Below are 12,229 nucleotides of genomic sequence, written 5' to 3'. Positions count from 1 at the left end.
TACAGCAACCGACACAACCGGGAGATCAGGCGGGCGGCGGCCGGAGTTTCCCCGAGATAAATACGAGCCAATATAGCTGAGCGTTATGTTGGAACAATTTCTGTCATCAGAAATTCCTACCTTCTGAGTGAACCACATCAGTGCTACTATGAGAGTGGGCACTGTCAGGACATGGCTGCACAGATAGTTTTATCCTAACCTTTTAAAAACAAAATCATGAAAATTGTTATGGACTGAAATGTTTTCTTTTCTTCCTGTTGATGATAACACCACGCACAGCAATAATTGAACCTCGTCAATGTACGTATCATTGTCTATTTGGGAAGTAACTTTGTCAGTGCTAACCCAAAATTTAGCATTATCAAATGGTCTCCTACAGTAGAATTTGTCATATTCTTGTTTATCTGTTTTTCCAGTTGTGGTTGAAGTTTATTGACAACAGCTCTGAACTAATTTATGTTGTAAGGTATTTTTTGCACCACAACACAAACTATTTATGACTGTTTATTAAGGGCAAATTGGAAATCTGAATAGATACAATTGTCTATTGGACTAAAATCTCTAAAAGGTTTCTTGGATTTATTAATTTCAGTTGACTAGGGAGAAAAAATAACAACAATGGTTTGAAATTAACAACAATGTGAGGAGTGCAAGAATCCCGGCCATAGAGGATGAACAGGTTCTTACAATGAGCACACATAATGTATAGCGCACGCTGCAGAGGGTCAATCCACGAAAATCTGCAGGCCCAGATGGAGTTCCAGGACGGGTACTTAAAGACTGTGCTGAACAACTGGCTAATGTGTTTACGAGAATTTTCAATCTGTCTCTATCTCAGGCAACGGTCCCCAAGTGCCTGAAGTCAGCCATCATAGTGCCTGTCCCGAAGAAAGCAAACATCAACAATTTGAATGACTATTGTCCAGTTGCCCTCACACCAACAATAATGAAGTGCTTTGAGAGGTTGGTCCTGTCCCACATTAAAGTCACTATCCCTGCTACACTGGACTCACACCAGTTTGCCGATAAAGCAAACAGGTCCACGGAGGATGCCATCTCATTAGTTCTTCACACTGTCCTGACACACCTGGAGGGAAAGGGCACATACGAGGGAATGTTGTTTGTTGATTATATCTCTGTTTTTAATACTGTAATCCCCAGCAAGCTCATCTCCAAACTCCACCAACAAGGCCTCAGCTCATCACTCTGCAACTGGGAACTGAATTTCTTGTCAGAGCGTTCACAGGCAGTCAGACTGGGCCCTCACCTGTCCTCCACTACTATCCTGAACACTGGTACACCACAAGGTTGTGTATTGAGCCCCATACTCTACTCCCTCTTCGTTTACGACTGTGTACCTGCATTTAACACCAATACCATTGTCAAAATCGCAAACGACACAACAGTGATCGGGTTGATCTCCAACAGAGACGAGTCAGTCTACAGAGTGGAGGTACCGAACTTAGTGAGCTGGTGCTCAGGGAACAACCTGTCTCTTAATACAACAAAGACTAAGGAGATAATTATCAATTTTGGAAAGTCACAGGATGACAAGTATGCTCCAGTCTACATTAATGGAGACATAGTGGAGAGAGTGTCCAGTTTCAGGTTTCTGGGAATACATATCTCGACTTTACATGGTCCACTAACACCACAACAATAGTTAAGAAAGCACAGCAACTCTTGTTTTTCCTCAGGACGCTGAAGAAAGCTGGTCTAAGTGAACAGATGCTGCTGACCTTTTACCGCTGCACCATAGAGAGCATCTTAACATACTGCATCTCTGTGTGATATCTCAGTTGTATAGCAGCTGATAGGACAGTGGGTCATCTTTAGGACACAGAAGATCTTCGGAACACAGCTCCCAGCCCTGGAGGACACCTACAGCTCTCGCTGCCTAAGGAAAGCTACAAGCATCTGTAGGGACAATACACACCCATGCACCCATCTGTTTGAACTTCTTCCATCTGGCAGACGTTATAAGATTTTCTATGCCTGCACTTCCAGACTGAAAAATAGCTTTTTCCCCAGAGCTATAATTGCTCTGAATGAATCGATCAAGCATCATCCATAAATTTGTTATATTGCTACATTAATACCGGTTTTATGGCTGTCATGCATCTGAGTTGAGCTTTTGTACTGCTGGACATTGCTTGCACTGGCTGGTTACTTGATTTTATTTATTGTTTATTTATTTTATTAGTTGTTTTATAGCTTTGAGTATGAGAGTTGCAAACTCATTTTCGCTGTATTGGTGCATGATAAATTGTACAATGCAATGACAATAAAGATCTTTCATTTTTCATTTTCATTTTTCATTCAAAATATTTTTGTTTTATCTTACTTTTTGCTTCAGTGTATCTTTCCATCTCAAAACCCATGGAAAAATCTGGATCAAGGGCTTTGCTGAACCATTTAAAATATAACCTTCTTATTCTTCGGTTGATCATCGAAATCCGATGACGACGTCCACTCCTTTAACGGTGAGATCTTTGATGACTATACAGTCCTATCCTGGACCCACAAGCTCTATTGCAGGTGGGACACGTATATGTGGTAGTGGTGGCAACCATGGCTGCATTTCTTCTGGCTCTCTTCTGCTGTCTTCTGGTTGTTCTTTTCATCTCCAGAACATGAACCCCATCCCTACACAGCTGTCAACAAGTGGTACGGTCAGCAGCAACCTCCTCCAGGTCCTCAGGTCAGATCTTGCATTTCCTTAAAGCATTCTTCATCTGATCCTTATAGCGCTTCTTCGGCCCTCCAGCTGAGCGTCGACCATGATGTAGCTGGCTGTATAACACTCTGCAGGGTAGCCAACATGGGGGTATTCTTATCACGTACTGCAGCTGACGCTGGGTGATCATGGCCTCGATACTTCTGCAGTTGGTCTTTACAAGTATTTTGGTGTGAGGCACTCGCTCACGCCAGGTAATTCCCAGGATGTGCTGGAGGCAGCTTATGTGGAAGCGCTCCAAGGACTTGATGTGACGGCTGTAGGTTACCCAAGCTGCACAGCTATAAAGGAGGGTGGTGACACAGACCGCTTGGTATATGGCAACCTTTGTGAAGGGACGAAGGCTCCTGTTCTGAAAGACTCTACGCTGAAGTCTCCCAAAGGCAGCTGATGCCTGTTTAATGCGGCTCTGGACGTCGTTGTCAGTGCCGCTATCCTCAGAGAGAATGATCCCCAGATATCTGAAAGATGGCACTACCGACAGCTTTTCATTACCTACAGTGAAGGCGGGTAGAGTGAGTGGGACACTGGTACTCCATTGGCAAACCACTTCTGTCTTGGTGGTATTGACAGTCAGCCCCATCCTGCTGTACGCTCTCACCACCACAGCAAGGACAGTCTGAAGATCCTCTGGAGTATGAGCCACAAGAGCACGCATGGCCAAGTGGTTAAGGCATCGGTCTAGTGATCTGAAGGTCGCTAGTTCGAGCCTCAGCTGAGGCAGCGTATTGTGTCCTTGAGCAAGGCACTTAACCACACATTGATCTGCGACGACACCGGTGCCAAGCTGTATCGGACCTCTAGCCCTTCCTTGGACAACATCAGTGGCATGGAGAGGGGAGACCTGTAGCATGGGCAACTGCCGGTCTTCCATACAACCATACCCAGGTCTGCGCCCTGGAAACCTTCCAAGGCGCAAATCCATGGTCTCACGAGACTAACTGATGCCTAAAAATATAACCAGTAATGCAGGAAATCACAATATTACTTTTGACATTTAACAATGGAATAGAATAGTGGCCATAGTTGTAGAAATGGAAAAGTCTAAATTCTTGAAGTTAGTACATTCATATACTTGTTGGAAAAGTGCAAAGAGACATCTGCCTAACGAGGAACCTTCATTAAATTATATATTTTTAAGAATTTTCTAGGCTTTCAATGTCATATTTCCATGAGTGGGACCATTCAATGACATAACAGTGTCTATGGGAGGCTAAACTAGAAGATTAAGATGCACGGCAAATTGGCCATCTGGATCCAGAACTGGCCTGCACACAGACGATCAATGGTAGTGGTTGAAGGGACTTATTTGAGCTGGAAATCTGTAATTATTGGACTTCCACAAGGATCTGTGCTGCAACCCCTACTGTTCACGATGTATACAAATGCCCTGGATGAAAATGTAGATGGGCGGGTTAGTAAATTTGCGGGTGATATCAAGATTGGTGGAGTGTGGATGATGTAGAAGACTGGCAAAGAATACAGCTCAATATAGATCATTTGCAGATTTGGGTTGAGAAATGGCAGATGGAGTTTAAGTGAGATAAATGGGAGGTGTTGCACCTTTGTATAGCAGATGCAAAGATCCTTAACAGTGCTACTGAATAGAAAGATCTTGGGATCCAATTTAATAGCTCATTAAAATTGGGTACACTGTTTGATAGGGTGGTCAAGATGCTTATGGAAAGCTTGCTTTTATTAGTTGAAGCACTGAGTTCAAAAGTCAGGAGGCTATATTACAACTTTATAAAACTCTGGTTAGGCCACATTTGGGGTATTGCATACAGTCTAGGAAAGATGCTGAGGCTTTGGAAAGGGTGCAGAAGAGGTTTAACAGAATGCTGCCTGGCTTAGAGGGCATGTGCTATCATGAGAGGCTCAATAAACTTGGGTTGTTTTCTCTGGAGCAGTGGAGGCTGAGGGGAGATCTGGTAGAGGTTTACAAGATTATGAGAGGTCTAGATAGAGTAGACAGGAACTATCCGTTTCCCAGGTTTGAAATGTCCAGTACCTGAGGGCATGCATTGAAGGTGAGAGGGGTAGGTTCAACAAGGATGTGAGGGGTAAGATTTTTACTCAGAGAGTCATGGATGTCTGGAATTCACTGCCTGGTATAGTGGTAGAGGCAAATACAAAAGAGTCTTTTAAGAGGCATTTGGATAGGCACGTGGATATAAGGAAGATGGTGGGATATGGATATGGTGTAGTAGGAGAGATCAGTGTTTGGATGTTTTTGATTTGCTTTTTAGCTAGTTCAGTATGACATTGTGGGCCAAATGGCCTGTTCTTATGTTGTACTGAGCTATGTTCTATGTCTGTACTTTTCTTCAAGCATAGAGAGATCCATGTCTAGGGATTCAACTAACAGAGTACCTTCAATATTTCAAGTGATTCTTTGCCTTCTCATGTACTTACATCCATTTCATCTGCAATGCCGTCAGAGTGAATGGTTAAGTGGACAGGAACAATCACCAGAGGCAAGGGTTAAGGATTTCAGTGTATTAGTTCACATATGACCAAGAGATAAGAGCCACTTGGTGATACTTAAATTAGAATCATCATTGCTTGTGGATCTTCTCAATCTAATATTCTCTGAATCATTAAGTTTTGGGGTTGTCCGAGTCAGATGAAACAATTTCCATAGTAATACTACTTGGGCTGTAAAAAGCAAATGATAAGTAGAGCAGCACTGAATAACATTGCTACAATTAATAGTATAGCAAGAGCAACATTTTTCCTTAGAGTTTGCATCTTTCTTACATAAAAACAGCATTTTGAGAGTATAATCTCTGGACAATGTACCTATAAGATCTTCCTCAAGCAAATAGGAATTGTTATGTTTTTTTTTCTTCTAAACATGTATTTTATCTTTTCAATCCATTTTACCTCCCACTTCCATTGGACTGTAGGGGTTTTGTGGTGAACCCATGTACTGGTCTGATATAAGGGTTCCACTCATTCAGTGGGGAAAAATACCCCTGTGGCAGGTTTGATGTTATCTGTGGAGACAGCTTTACTTTACTTGTTTCCCCTCCCAGTGTTAATTACGAGAGAACTATTGTGGATAACTTGGGTAATGAGGCAAGGAGGTTTTCATTTGGGATAAAAACCAGGCTTGGAGTTATTTTTATGGAATTTCTTTTCTTGGACCCAATCCCCTTTTTGTGGTCTCCAAACTTTCTTGTCAGGTTCTTTTGCTTTCTCTTGCTGTCCCATAAAGTCCGTCAATTCCTTAAGGAGGGCTGTATCGGGTATAGATGATGGTTAGTCTGAATTAGCAATTAGGGGTGTACTTAAGTGGGCACTGAGCATCAGGAGCTAAAGTGTAACATTCTTGTGTACTTCTATTATCGCAATTGGCAAATTGTTTACAGGCAGTTGCTCTTCAGGGATGTGTGGTCTACTATGCTTCTAGAATAGACCAGTTTTGCCAGGCTTCCTTATTCTCTCGATTCCTTCACTCCACCGTGTCCCTTGATGGCACTCCACTAGTATTCTTGCTTGTTTACACATGGCTTCAAAGCCTTTGCCAATAAAGGAAGGCCCTTTGTCGACATGTGTGCAGGCAGGGAGGGAGCATATCGGCACAGGGAGTTTTGCTGTGCTGTGACAGTTGCGGCCTCACTACAAGAAGCCGTGGAGCCAAACCACATACTGTATATCTCATACAAAGCTCAATTATCGTAAGTATATTCCTGTTACATTTCCAATAAAGTGGGCTGCCAGAAGTAGGCCGTGTAATCAATTTTCAACACCTGTATTGATGCAGTTGGTTTCATTTGTCTTATAGGAGGTGGTCTTGTGACTGCTCCTTTATTATAGGCCAGACATTTTTTACAATTTGCAATAAATTGCTAACAATCACTCAACATGTAAGGCCACCAGTATAACATGACAAATTTTGTATGAGTTGCTTGTCTGTCACCATGATTGCATCCAAATCCCTGGTGAGCTTTTTGAATCATAGAAACAGAGAAAAACTACAGCACAATACAGGCGCTTCAGCCCACAATGCTGTGCCGAACATGTACGTACTTTAGAAATTACCAGAGGATTACATATTGCCCTCTATTTTTCTAAGCTCCATGTACCGATTCAGGAGTCTCATAAAAGACCCTATCATATCCGCCTCCACTACCGTTATTGGGAGCCCATTCCATGCACTCACCACTCTCTGCTTAAAAAACTTACCCCTGACATTTCCTCTGTACCTACTTCTAACCACCTTAAAACTGTGCCCTCTGGTGTTAGCCATTTGAGCCCTGGGAAAAAGCCTCTGACTATCGATATGATCAATGCCTCTCATCATCTTATACACCTCTATCAGGTCACCTCTCATCCTCCGTCGCTCCAAGGAGAAAAGGCCGAGTTCACTCAACCTATTCTCATAAGGCATGCTCCCCAATCCAGGCAACATCCTTGTAAATCTCCTCTGCACCCTTTCTATAGTTTCCACATCCTTCCTATAGTGAGGTGACCAGAACTGAGCACAGTACTCCAAATGGGGTCTGACCAGGGTGCTTCCTGCTAGTGGGTAGTCGATGTTTGTTAGGATAGCATACTCAAACCTTCATCATCTGCTTCATGTTTGCACCATGTTGGAAGTCCTTTGGAATTGGATTTGCAAGTACCTAGGAAAATTCTTAAAATATCATCATGGATATTTTTTATATGTTGCTTAGTTACTACCAAAACTTTGGCCATTGTAAGGTCTATCCTGAAGGTTGTTTGCTTGTTCATCAGCAAGTTTATTACATAGCTGTGTAAGAGTCCTGGAGTATGTCCTGGGATGTGTAACACCCATACTAATGATCTAGTCAATAATAATTCATAGCTAGTCTTCCATGTGGACAAATGTGGAAGCAGTTTACCTCTGTGAGTTCTCCATCCAAGCGTTGACCAGATGAGAAGATCTCTTTCTTCCACATTCCCTAACATAATTAGAATCAGTACTTATTAATGCAGCCCCCCTGGCCACCCTCAGGGTCGCTCGGCTCGCTGTCGTCTAGGGAAACAGCCTCGGCCCCGCCAAACTGGGTAATTCGTTTGTGTGGATGCTGTGTGAGGTACCCCTCCCCGCCCAAATAACAGACAATACACCAGATGCAATTAAATGATTTACAGTTTATAGATATTACTGGAACTATATAATTAAAAGAGAATAAAATATAAAAGGAAAATAAAAGGCGCCACACTTATCAAAGTTCAATCTCTTCGTGCACAAAAACCGTTGGAGCTCAAGGACCTTCTTCTTCACCCTGCGACCCCCTCAGACCACCTCGACCGGCCGACTGGGACCAACAACGGTGGTCGACCAGACGCTCCACACGAGTCCGTCTCCGTCTCCTCGCCGAACGTCCCGCTCGGGGTCCGACCCCGTTAGCGGACTCACAGCACCTGGTCCATCCTCTGTCCCTCTCTCCCGCCTTCTACCCCAAAACCCCGCGCATACAGTATCTTCAAATACACCAAAACCATAACAACTATCCCAATTGGTTAATAGCACCCTCTTATCACCCCCTAAACCACAATAAGCTGCTAGCGCAAACTTTCTCAGTGTTAAAGCACAACAAAGCCGCATTCCCCAGATTAACATAACAAAAACGACATTTTAATTAGCCTCCGCAGTAACATAAAAATCGAAACCCCCTTACATTAATACTAGTTATGTTGTATTTATTTGTTTCAAACACAATTCTAGGCTTTAGCCTCTGCAAATAGAGATGCATGATTCCCTAAGGGATGTGCTTGCAACTCAACACAGTACCATATTTGACAGTAGTACTCTAAAGGATGTCTTGCTCCATTGGATTGTAGAGAAGATAGTTCTGCATCTTCCATGACAGGTAAGGATTGCAAGTCATAGCTCTCAGGAATACATTCCCATTTTGAGATAGCATTTGTAAAAGTATTTGCCTGTCGCGGTGTGCTACACACAGCGCTAAAATAACCACACGTATTCGGTGAGTTGGAATTGCGATGAAAGAGATTTATTCAAACTTCGCGGCCTGCTTTAAAGCCTTCCCGTTCCTGCCCTCCCTGGGCGGGACTGCTGTGGGGAATGCATATTCCCAGACCCTTTCCGCACGCCGGACTTTCCCCCTGCTGGTGAAGATAGCCTGGTGCCCTTGTTGGGGCCGGCCCTCTGCCTGCACGCGCTGTTGTGAGCCGGTTCGTGTGTGCTAGAAAGTGGGTCGTCACATAACCGCACCCCGCCAGAACCGGCGATACCTCCTCCAATGTCCACAGTCTGGATCGGCCTCTGTTTGGGAGGTCTGCCCCTGCGCCGCGGTGCCTGAGCCTGGACCGGCTGCACCAAGTCCACATGGGCCGGTTTGAGTTGGTCCACCGTGAAAACCTCCTCTCTCCCCCTAATGTCCAGCACGAACGTGGACCTATTGTTCCTGATCACCTTAAACGGCCCCTCGTAGGGCCGCTATAGCGGTGCCCGGTGTCCGCCCCATCGTACAAAAAGAAACTTACAGTTCTGCAGGTCTTTGGGTACGCAGGTCGGGCTCTGTCCGTGCTGTGAAATGGGAATGGGGGCCAGGTTACCGAGCCTCTCCCGTAGTCTGCCCAGGACTGCTGTGGGTTCTTCCTCTTGCCCCCTTGAGGCTGGTATGAACTCTCCTGGGACGACCAGGGGTGCGCCGTACACCAACTCGGCCGACGAAGTGTGCAGATCCTCCTTGGGCGCCGTGCGGATTCCGAGCAGGACCCAGGGAAGCTCGTCCACCCAGTTAGGCCCCTTCAGGCAGGCCATGAGAGCTGACTTCAGGTGACGGTGGAAACGCTCCACTAGTCCGTTCGACTGTGGGTGGTAGGCAGTTGTAGCTGAGATCCTAAAAGGTTGGCCATAGCCGACCACAGGCTGGAGGTGAACTGGGCGCCCCTGTCGGAGGTAATGTGGGCCGATACCCCGAAGCGGGCTACCCAGGTTGCGATCAGTGCTCGGGCGCAGGATTCGGAGGTGGTGTCGGTGAGTGGGACTGCCTCTGGCCATCTGGTGAACTGGTCTATCATAGTTAGGAGGTACCGCGCTCCTCGCGACACTGGCAGGGGCCCCACGATATCCACATGAATGTGGTCGAACCTCCGGCGGGTGGGTTCGAACTGCTGCGGCGGAGCGTTGGTGTGCCACTGCACCTTGGCTGTTTGGCACTGCATGCACGTTTTGGCCCATTCACTGACCTGTTTACGAAGTCCATGCCACACGAACCTGTTGGCGACCAGCCGGACGGTTGTCCTGATGGAGGGGTGCACTAAGTTGTGAATGGATTCGAAAACCCGCCGGCGCCAGGCTGCTGGGACGACGGGGCGGGGTTGGCCGGTAGCTACGTCACATAGTTGGGTCCTCTCACCTGGGCCTACGGGGAGGTCTTGGAGCTGCAAACCGGAGACTGCAGTCCTGTAACTAGGGATCTCAGCGTCTGCCTGCTGTGCCTCTGCCAGCGCTGCATAGTCCACCCCCTGGGACAGGGCCTGTATGGTGGGTCTGGGTAGTGCGTCCGCCACGACGTTGTCCTTTCCCGAGACATGCCGGATGTCCGTCGTGTACTCGGAGATGTAGGACAGATGTCGCTGCTGGCGGGACGACCAGGAGTCGGACACCTTCGTGAATGCAAAGGTAAGCGGTTTGTGGCTTGTGAACGCGGTGAAGGGCCTATCTTCTAAGAAGTATCTAAAATGCCGAATTGCCAGGTATAGTGCCAATAGCTCCCGGTCGAAAGCACTGTATTTGAGTTCAGGTGGTCGTAGGTGTTTACTGAAGAGCGCCAGGGGTTGCCAGTGACCCTCGATGAGTTGTTCCAGCACTCCACCGACTGCTGTGTTGGATGCGTCCACCGTGAGGGCAGTAGGAACGTCCGTTCTGGGGTGCACTAGCGTCGCGGCGTTTGCCAAGGCTTCTTTGGTTTTAACGAAAGCGGCTGCAGCCTCTTCACCCCAGGTAATGTCCTTGCCCTTACCTGACATCAGAGTGAACAGGGGGTGCATGGTTCGGGCTGCTGAGGGGAGGAAACGGTGGTAGAAATTCACCATACCCATGAATTCCTGCAGGCCTTTGATTGTGTTGGGTCGGGGGAAGTTGCGGACCGCGTCTACCTTGGCGGGTAGCGGGGTTGCCCCGTCTTTAGTAATCCTGTGGCCCAGGAAGTCAATGGTGTCGAGTCCGAGCTAGCATTTGGCTGGGTTGATTGTAAGGCCGAATTTGCTCAGGCGGGAGTAGAGCTGGCGGAGGTGGGACAGATGCTCTTGACGACTACTGCTGGCTATGAGGATGTCATCCAAATAGATGAATGCAAAGTCCAGGTCACATCCCACCGCGTCCATTAGCCGTTGGAATGTCTGTGCGGCATTCTTTAGACCGAACGGCATTCGGAGGAATTCGAAAAGTCTGAATGGGGTGATGAGTGCTGTTTTGGGGATGTCGTCCGGATGTACCGGGATTTGATGGTATCCCCGAACGAGGTCTACCTTGGAAAAGATCCTTGTGCCGTGTAGGTTTGCTGCGAAGTCTTGAATGTGCGGCACAGGGTAGCGGTCTGGCGTTGTAGCCTCGTTCAGTCTGCGGTAGTCACCGCATGGTCTCCAGCCCCGCGTTGCCTTGGGCATCATGTGCAGGGGGGAGGCCCATGGGCTGTCAGACCGTCGTATGATCCCTAATTCCTCCATCTTCTTGAACTCCTCCTTCGCCAATCGGAGCTTGTCTGGGGGGAAGTCTTCGAGCACAGGCGTGGAGGGGTGGTCCCTGGTTCGGGATGTGGTGCTGTACTCCGTGTCTGGGCATGGCTGCCGTGAACTGTGGTGTCAGTACTGATGGGAAATCCGCCAGGACCCTGGTGAATTTCATCGGACAGCGTGATGGAGTCCAGGTGTGGGGCTGGCAACTGTGTTTCACCCAGGGAGAACGTTTGAAAAGTCTTGGCGTGGACTAATCGCTTCCCTTGCAGGTCGACCAGCAGGCTCTGGGCTCGTAGAAAATCCGCCCCCAGGAGTGGTTGGGCCACGGCAGCCAGTGTGAAGTCCCACGTGAACCGGCTGGAGCTGAACTGTAGCTGCACCGTGCGGGTGCCTTAGGTTTGTATTGTGCTGCCATTTGCGGCCCTCAGGGTGGGTCCTGGTTCTCTGTTGCGGGTGTCGTAACTCGTTGGAGGTAAGACGCTGATCTCCGCTCCGGTGTCGACCAAAAAGTGGTGTACCGATTGCTTGTCCCAGACGTATAGGAGGTTGTCCTGATGGCCAGCCGCCGTAGCCATCAGCTGCAGCTGGCCCTGGCGATTCACGGGAATTTGCAGGGTGGTCTGCAGCGGCGGGTCTCTGTGCCCACCGCTGGTGGTAGAAGCACCATTGTTCGTTGGGTTCCTCACTCCCATCGTCGGGTTTTGTAGGCTCTGCTGTCGGGCCTGGTCTGGTCTGTCATTGAGCACGCGGCTTGGTGATCTCTGTGACGGACACCCCTCTCTCTTTCCTGGCATTCCACAGCGCATCTGC

The sequence above is a fragment of the Mobula birostris genome, chromosome 27, assembly GCF_030028105.1.
Source record: "Mobula birostris isolate sMobBir1 chromosome 27, sMobBir1.hap1, whole genome shotgun sequence".
Lineage (NCBI taxonomy): Eukaryota > Metazoa > Chordata > Chondrichthyes > Myliobatiformes > Myliobatidae > Mobula > Mobula birostris.
Note: the sequence above shows the minus strand (reverse complement) of the source record.